This window comes from Delphinapterus leucas, chromosome 1, assembly GCF_059928025.1.
Source record: "Delphinapterus leucas isolate spDelLeu-1000000601 "Yukka" chromosome 1, BTC_Dleu_Yukka2, whole genome shotgun sequence".
NCBI classification, from domain to species: domain Eukaryota; kingdom Metazoa; phylum Chordata; class Mammalia; order Artiodactyla; family Monodontidae; genus Delphinapterus; species Delphinapterus leucas.
This window is the reverse complement of record NC_143129.1, coordinates 174,102,507-174,111,790: the sequence shown is the minus strand read 5'-3', so window position 1 is coordinate 174,111,790 and position 9,284 is coordinate 174,102,507. Positions and strand designations below refer to the sequence as shown.

At 52.6% G+C, this 9,284-nt stretch overlaps 1 protein-coding gene across 2 annotated transcripts in view; it reads left to right on the top strand.

Moving 5' to 3' along the window:
- Positions 1–2,214: 2,214 nt before the first annotated feature.
- The window catches only part of ALPL (alkaline phosphatase, biomineralization associated), a 57,227-nt gene continuing 50,157 nt past the window's right edge, over positions 2,215–9,284 (top strand). The window contains exon 1 of one of the 2 annotated variants that reach the window (XM_089899565.1): positions 2,215–2,372. The gene's annotated coding sequence lies outside the window, so the exon portion shown is untranslated. The remainder of the gene's footprint in view (positions 2,373–9,284) is intronic. The other variant, XM_022551969.3, reaches the window with a different exon arrangement.

Genomic DNA, 9,284 nt, shown 5'->3' with positions numbered 1-9,284 from the left:
AGAGCTGGAAGATGGGGCTCCTGGTTTCCAGTTCAGGCCTCCTTCCTGCTGTGTTGACAGCACCAGGAGGGGTGGCATCCAGGGAACAGGGGAGGCAATGGCTGCTGGGTGACTCCACCTCAGTTGAATTCTTGGGGCACAGAGCCCAGGAGCATGGTAGGGAGAGTGAGGGAGGAAGGTAGCAGGATTGGCAAGGTAGTGATCTGTCTTGCTCATAACCAATCCCTGGACTCCCAAGGTGGTACCTGGGGAAAAACCATCGACACACAGGAGGCCCAATGCTGGCCATGTGGTGCAACCAGAAGTGTCCATCCCCCCCCAGTCTTGGGGAGCTCAGAAGTCAGGGACAGGCATGGGGGCCCATGATTGGTGAAATGGGGTCCTTCCAACTCCCTGTTGCCTCAGCCCCCCAGCCTCTGTTCAGGCTGGGACAGGCAGACCTCCCATACCTGGGGATTTACCCCTGGCTCACTGATGATGACGACATCTCAAGCCTCTTCGTATCCCTAAATCCTTCCTTGGAGTTTGTGAGCAATTACAGAACCCCTCCCACGTTCTGGATGCTTTCACCCACAACTTCTTATGCAAAAGTGTTGTTTCCCAAACTTGATTCATTTACCACCTCCATGATTTTTGCCATAATAATCTAACCCACTGAATACATAAATAAATAATATTTAATCAATGTTTTGCTTCACTTTCTAAAAACATAAATTTATGTCAAAAAAGAAACTTCATATCACTCCTGTAAATAAAGAAGCAGTATCAGTTGCTAAAAATACAAGAAAAAAGAAAAATAAATACATTCTTGGTTTCTGGTGCCAGGCCCCAGCTCTTGTTCCAATTATACTGACAAGCCGCCTGCATGTTCTCTCTGGACCTCTGTTTTCTCCTCCCTAAAATGGGGTTGTTGGGAGATAAAGTATGCAAGATGCCTTATTCTGAGCTGGCATGGAGTAGGTAAGAGAGAGAATTCTGGGCTGGTATTGGTTCTGCTGGTGCTGACACCTTCTCTGCTCTGCTCTGGCCTCAATCCCCTCCAGTCCCAGCTCCAACCCCCTTTATCTAGAACTTTAGAGTTTCCTGTGCACTTTTCAACCCTGTCTCATATTAATCTGCCTCTCAGCATGTGATAAGGGAAGCCAGGGGAGATCATGTCTGCCTATTAAGGGGCCGGCCATGCCACAGGGCTCAAATGATTTGCCCAAGGTCACCAGGGTGGAGCCTTGAACCTGGGCTGTCTGTTTCTACTGCACGGGGCGTGTTGGCTTCCTCCTCTGGTCACCCAGGAGACAGGTTCTCAGGCTCTGGCTGGGATGCAGTCTGCAGGAACCCTAGCTGGCTCTAAGGAGAAAGAGGGAACAGTCCCTGTCTAGGAGAGTTGGCCCTGCCTAGGGGAGGCTCCCCTCCCCGAAGCCACCCCCTTCTAGGTCTCCCTCTGCTTCCTCAGCCCCTAGCAAAAGACTCAGCCCAAGGGCAGGGGAGAGAGAGACAGGCTAGTGGTCTGGTTGGAGTGGGAAGGCGAGAGGGGACAGTGAGGAGAGTCAGAGACACAGGTGCACAGAGACGGAGAGACAGACTCGTGGACAGAGATGGGTAGAGACAGAGATCCAAATAGAGACAGGTTGTCACACACAGAGGCAGACACACAGAAAGGGGCAGAAAAGACAGAAGGCGCGAGAAAGACAGCCACCAAGAGACACAGAAGGAAGTTGGATCCAAACCTAAAGACAACCCCAAAGAGTCGTGCATAGAGACGGAATCAGAGCTGGAGCTCGTGGAGAGAAAGTAGAGAGAAGAGAGAGAGAGAGACAGAGAGACAGAGAGAGACAGAGAGAGACAGAGAGACAGAGAGACAGAGAGACAGAGACAGAGAGACAGAGAGACAGAGACAGAGAGAGACAGAGAGACACAGAGAGACAGAGACAGAGAGAGACACAGAGAGAGACAGAGAGACAGAGAGAGAAGCGCGGAGGCGGAAAGAGCAGGAGAACACGGAGACAGTGGCACCCCAGCCCTCCCCAACCCCGCGCGGGACCCGAGCCGAGCCGGGGCGCGGGAAGGGGGAGGGTGCCCCACTCCCCGGCAGGGGGCGCCCTGGCCACGCTGCGGACCGGCGGGCATCGCTCCAGCCGGGGCCGGGGGCGGGGCGGGGGCGGGGGCGGGGAGGGCCGGGGCCCCAGCCGGGGGCGGGGTCGGGAGCAGGGGAGGGCTGCCCCGGCCGCGCTCGGGCCCCGTGGTCGCCTTTATAAGCCTGCGGGGGAGTTGGCCCCGGTAGCGTCGCGCTCCCGCCACTCCGCGTCTTCCGTCCCAACGCACCGACCTCTCGTCACTTGTGCCAGGACAGACCTTCGCCCACGAGCTCTGCGCAGGTAAAGACTCGACGCTGGCTCCAGGCTCCCCGCGGCCCCAGGGATGTGGTCGATTCCCCGGCCCCTCCCACGTCCTCCCCTCGCCTGGGGACGGTGGCGAGGTCGGATATCAGTGGCGGGGCAGGGACCTCTGCGCCCCGACACCTCCCAAGGCAGCCCATTCGGAACCCCCCAGCCACCTGTCCCGCTCCCGTGCTCGCGTGCATCCGAGGCTCCCGGCGGGCGCGCTGGGCCGGGCTGGAAATCGGACTTGGCGCTCGCGGAGCCGGCGAGTCAAGGGGACTGCTCTCGCGACCGCTGCTGCAGCCCTGGGGTCTCCTACCTCCGAGGCCGCTGCCCGAGACCCCCACCTTCAGTCTAGGCACCTCCTCCCGGTGCTCCGTGACTGAGCGGCTTCTACGGAACCCCCTTGGTCCGAGATCAAGCGAGTCAGGTTGCCCACCCAGAACTGCCAACCACCTAGTAATCTCTAGATCTTGCCACAGTAGTCGGGGAGGGGGCTGGTCTGCCTGGGTGGGCTCCAGAGTAGTTTGGGCCAGAGCTGGGAACAGTAGAGGGAGGGAGGCGCTTGGGTCCGGGAGCCGCAGGGGGGTGGGAGTGGGGGAACGGACATCCGGCGTGTTGGAGTCTGTTTGGGAGTTCGGGGTGGCCACAGCAGCCTTAGGGCAAAGCTCCGGAGCCCCGGAAGCTGAGGGAGTTTGCGATCCATCTCTGGGCATGTGCAGGTGAGCGGATAGCTCAGGGTTGGTTCCCATGCCTAGTCTTGATAAAAAAGGGTTAAATGCATGGTAACAGTGGTGGGGCTGGAAGCTAAGGAAAGTCCTATCCTTCCCCTACATTGTCCCTTTTGACCCTTTTTCCAAGCGTAATGGGATTGGGGGAGGGGGAGCTTTACAAAGGCCTGAGGATGGAGGGGGAAAACCCTGGAGATCAAAAGGGGGCAATTCTCAGGCCAGAAAGGGCCTCTGGGCCCTGGGAAAGAAAGACTCCCCCGGTGGGCCGGGCTTCCCTGGTAAGCAAGGGGTTGGCTCCCACACCAGCAAAGATGACAGCAACTGTTTACTGAATGCCTACTGTGTGCCAGACTCCAACACTTCACATGCATCATCTTGTTTACAAATAGGAAGACTGAGGCCTGGAGAAGTTACGTAAATATGAGACCAGGATGTGAACCCAGACTCTAAACCCTACAACCTTAGCTCCCTGCTTCCTTTATGTGACCCAAGAGATGAGGGGCTGACCTTTCCTCTTCTGGCCCTGCTGGTGCTCAGGCTTGCCTCGCCCATGCTCTAGACCTGCCTTCTTCAAATCTTTAGTCCTCCCCACTGTGTTGTTCCCCCGCTCCCCACCTACTCCACTCCCTGCCCCTGCTCTTCTTGTCCCTTTGCCTCCTTTTTTCTTCCTGAACTTCATGCCTCTGAACTCCCTAAGCAGAAGAGGCTCCTGGACATGGCTTCCTAACTTCCCGGCCCCTGGAGTAAGACAGACTTGAGTGATGGCCCCTGTCTGTATTTGTGGCCCCACCTGGAAAATAGGGAGTATGCCTCTCTCATGAGACTATTGTGAGGAATAAAACTGAACTGAGGCCAGAAACAAAATGCTGTCTTCATTTAACAAATACTTAGGAACGCACCAAGCCCTGTTCTAGGTGCTGAGAATGCAGCGGGCAAATTAAACAGCCATCTGGACGCTTGTGTAACAAAATGTTTTCAGGCTCTGAAATTGACACTTTAGAATTGGAATTAAGCAGTTCACAAGGAAGGAGATTAAAATGCAATAACATGGGTAAAACTGATCAGCCAACCTTTGGTTTTCACTAATAGAAAAGGCAACCTAGCTGTGTGACCTGGGACAAATTCTGTTCTCTGTCATGCCCCAGTCTCCTCCTTTAAGTTGAGGAGATCAATAAATAGTATGATTAATGTATGCAAAGTGTTTAGCTGGTGTCTGTGCCTAAGAAAATATTGTCTATAATCAGCTCTAATCTCAGCAGAAAATGCAACCCTGAGACTGGGCATAGGGTTATGCCGCTGCCCCTGAACCCTGGAAACCTGTCACCACCCTGCCTAGGCCCTGTCCTTTCCCTGATGGGTTGTGCTGTGGAGTGGCATGGCGTCTTCCTTGCCCACACTCAGGTGCCACCTCCTGTCATCCTAAACTCAGCCTTGGCCAGGAGCCTGGAGGTCCTTGCTGGGAACAGGCCTGGGGCTGTTATCTCCACAGTGCCTTCTGCCTCTGTGTGTCCCAGCTTTGAAATGAGGTGAAACCAAACTCAAGCCCTGCCTGTCCCATGGCTTACATACCCAACATTCCCTGCAAACTAGGAATCATTCCTGGAGAAGGGAAGTGACTTGTTCAAGGACACACAGATGCTACCTGGGGAGCTGGGGCTGGAGCCCTGGTGATAACTCCAGCGATCTTCACGAGTACCCATCTTTGGGGATGAGGCCTCTTAATCCAGGGGCAGGATCCCGTGACATAGCTCGGAGTTCTCACCTTGAGTTATTAATACAAAACTCAGAGCTTGAAGAGAACATCACGGGCAGAGTGAGCAAGCTGAGCTGAGAAGCAGCACCCAGCAATCTCCGCATGGCCACAGGAATGCACACTCAGCTTTCCAGTGCTACGTCGTCGTCCTCATCCTCAGCAGGCTGGAGCTAAGCTGTGCGGTGTGTTTTTTTGCTTTGTTTTTAGAGATGTCCTCACTTTTAGAGGGCAGTTGTGTGGGCAGTAGATTGGAGGTTCATTCCCAGAACTGCTGTGTGACCCTAGACAAGTTTATTTCCCTCTCTGAGCCTCAGGTAAGGAACTCATCTGTAATATGGGTTAATAATATGTACTTTGCAGAGTTGATGTGTGGGGCCAGCAAAATCATAAATGGCTTTTCACCATTGAATGGCTCAGCTGGGGCTGACCCACTGTTGGAGATTGTTGTTGAGAAGTTAATATTTCCTATGGGACAGTTTCTTTGCCACTACCAGGTGATCCATAAGGGCCAGAGGGAAAGCCCTATGTAGGTTACAAAGGCCTAGACAGGAGGGAAAGTGCTGGCTTTGGGATCAGCATCTTGGGTTCCAATCCCTAGCTGTGTGACCTGAGGCAAGTCACTTGGCCTCTCTGAGTGCTGGGTTCATAGTAGGCCCCCAGCAACTCTTCTCTGATGCTCAGTGTCCAAAGAACATTCAAGAATAGTCTCCATATTTTTCCACCCCCCTCATACCACCCCCCAACATTTACTAATTACTCCCAGAAAAACTTCATGCTTAAAGTTTTCCATGCTGAAATTCTCAACCTCACTGTGGCATGAAATCAATTGTTTGCATTTAATTTGACTTCTCAAATTAAGAGGTAAAATTTGAGATGAGGATAGGGGGTCGGGGGGGAGGAGATGAGGAAAATGAAGTTAAACCAGATGTGTTTTTGTTTAACTGTCGGATGGTGGTTAAACTGCCTGGGTATTAAGATCATTCTTTCTGAATTCCAGTAACCAGGAGTCAAGTTTCACTTAAAATTGTAGTGTTCCTTCCTGGCTACCGTGGACTAGCCCTCCCCATTATTATTATTATTACTATTTTATATTCATCTGAGGCCACAAAGTACTGGCCAGAGAAGAGACCTCATAGATTCCTCAGAGCTGGAAGGCATTTAAAGGCTGCCTCTGTCAACCGGCTGCTTTGCAGACCAGGGAGACTGAGGTCCAGAGAGGGGAACGGCTTGCTCAGGGTCACCCATGACTGTCCTAAAAGTAACCACTATCTTGATTTTGGTGTGTATCATTTCCATAGCATATCCTTAATATTTCTTTTTTTTTTTTTTTTTTTTTTTTTTTTTTTTGCGGTACGCGGGCCTCTCACTGTTGTGGCCTCTCCCATTGCGGAGCACAGCCTCCGGACGCGTAGGCTCAGCGGCCATGGCTCACGGGCCCAGCCGCTCCGCGGCATGCGGGACCCTCCCGGACCGGGGCATGAACCCGTGTCCCCTGCATCGCCAGGCGGGCTCTCAACCACTGCGCCACCAGGGAAGCCCAATATATCTATTTTTTAAAAAGAAAGAATTGTTGAAGGAAGAATACAGATGGTGTGAGTTGGTAGAGAAAGATCCGCAACTCAGAGCAGAGTTTAAGCCCTTGAACTGTTGATATACTACCTGTGTGACCTTGGGCAAGTCTCTTCCCCTTTCTGAGCCTCAGTGTCCTCATCTGTAAACCAAGTTGCCTAAAGAGCAGGAGTTGGGGGGTTGGGACATCCCTAAGACTTGGAATGGGTCTGATTTAATTTGAGTTGGTCCTCATACACTTGTGACTTAGGTTATGGCAGGTCAGTCACAAACTGCCCTCCTGAGGCAGAAAAGGGTGGGGGTGGGGGCATTGTTGACTCCCGCAGTGATTTTTTAAAAATTTCATTGAAATAGAGTTGATTTACAATGTTGTGTTAGTTTCAGGTGTACAGCAAAATGATTCAGTTATACATATACATATATTCATTCTTTTTTAGATTCTTTTCTCATATAGGTTATCACAGAATATTGGGTAGAGTTCCCTATGCTATGCAGTAGGTCCCCATCGGTCATCTATCTTATATATAGTAGTGTGCATGTGTTAATCCCAAGCTCCTGGTTTATCCCTCCCCGCCAAGTTTCCCCTTTGGTAACCATAAGCTTGTTTTCGATGTCTATAAGTCTCCTGCAGTGATTTTAAAACATTGATTTCATTGCTGGTGATTGCATTTTACATAAAAATAAGGGTTTCTGGCTTCTCTCAAAAGATCAAAAGACGTGGCCTCTCTGGGCTGCATCCCTGCCTGGCCACCGTGACTGGAGCTCATTAGCAGCTGCTCCACCCACTTGACCGCAGTCCCCGCTGTGCCCTGCTCTCGCACCCAGCCCATTTGCTTCATTGCCATTCCCTGCCTGCCTTCTGAGTTTGCAGTTTCTGGGCTAGGTGCATGAGCCTTGGGCCAGCCCTCAGGAGGCTCAGGTTAGGAATGTGGGACACATAGACACCAATCCCTCTTCCGGGGCCTGGCAGCATCTCTGAAACATGTCAGCCAGGAGGAGGGAGCTTCCTTTCTGCTTTTCTGGTCCCAGGAAGAGGCTAAGGGCTCTAGAGTTTGGGGGCTAACAGAGCATCAGCCTGTCAGTGCTTAGGAAGCTGGGCCCAGGGCCCACTCCCTAGGGGACAGGCAACCTGGGGTGCTTCAGACTAGAGATTATGCAGCCCCCTGAGGGGAGGGACCCCCTTGACATCTGCCACCTCACCTAATGCTCCCAGTAGCCCTGTGCATTGGTGTCACTTCGCAGACAGGAAACGCCGTCTTGCACTCTGAACCCACAGCTCTCTGTTCTGCCCCCTTTGCTGGGGGCCAAGGCTTGGTGATTGATGACAGGCCATACATAGCCCATCTGTAGCACAGATCTCCAAATCGCCGTGTCTGAGCTCAAGGGCAGTGTAGGAGGCCATGAAACCTCATGGTTAAAGCTCACGGTGAAGGCTCTGGAGGCAGCTGCCTAGCATGAGATCCTAGAAGGTCTCCACAAGCAAACTGTTCTGCGGGGTACAAGATGAACAAGGGGGAGCCCTGATTCCTGACAGAGCCACAGGGCCCCTGGTCCCTGCAGCTGCAGAGGAGTGCTAGGAATGACCTTGTGTGGGAAGTAGCATTTTGTGAGCACCCGCTGGGTACCAGGCACTTTCCACATCATATTTGAACCTCACCTACCCCTCACCCCCTGCCATTTTGCAGTTGAGGCTCAAGGGATGGACACCTTGGGTCCAAACCCCTTCCCGAGGTGCCTCAGTCACCCTGCCCTGACCCGGGGAAGGGAGAGAGGGGAATGGCGGCTGGGAGGCTATATCCTCTGAGACCCTGTAGTGAGGCACTGACCCAGGGCTTGTTTGAGAGAAGCGTCTTCATCTTCCCAGATCTCAGTTTGTGATTCAGGTGATGAACTTCCGCTGGCCAGGTCTGCAAGCTGCCGGACAGGCCCAGCTAACATTTTATGTTCTTTAAAAAAGTGTTTAGGTGGCTTTTACTTGAAAAACCGTAAATCCCACTTAAAAAAAATTTTTTTTTAATTTTTAAAATTTTTATTTTTTGGCCGCGTTGGGTCTTCGTTGTTGCACGCGGGCTTTCTCTAGTTGTGGTGAGAGGGGGCTACTCTTCGCTGCATGCACGGGCCTCTCATTGTGGTGGCTTCTCTTGTTGCGGAGCGTGGGCTCTAGGCGCACGGGCTCAGTAGTTGTGGCTTGCGGGCTCTAGAGCACAGGCTGAGTAGTTGTGGTGCACGGGCTTAGTTGCTCTGCGGCATGTGGGATCTTCCCGGACCAGGGCTTGAACCCATGTCACCTCCATTGGCAGGTGGTTTCTTAACCACTGCGACACCAGGGGAGTCCCCGTAAATCTCACTTTTAAAAGGATCTGCCATGTGACTTTTTGTGAAGTCAAGCTCTTGCCTTCTCTGATTCACCTTTTACTTTGTCTACAGAACAGCAGGGTGGGCACTCTCCCAGACCTCAGGTTGAGGTTGTCAGTTCGATGTCCTATAATCCTCTAAGCTGGCTGTGTCAGGCTTGGCCTCTCCGAGTATCATTTGTCTCTTTCTACTCCACCTGTTCCCACTTTGACTTACTGGCCTCTTAACATACAGGAGTTAATAACGTACTCATCTGCCAGCATTCTGGGTGCAAAGCGTGTCAGCGACTCTGAGACCCCCTCCCCTCCTTCACTCCTTCTTAGCACCTGTAGAGCTGCTCTGTTTCCTCTGCCTCATTAAGCGAGCACCCCTCTCCCACCTCCGCACACCACCGCTAACGTTGTCATGCCAGGTGGTACTCAGCGCCTGTCCTGGAACTGTTCGGTTAGTCTAACGGCTGCCCTAAGTGGCAAGTGCAATTATCCCATTACAGATAAGCAG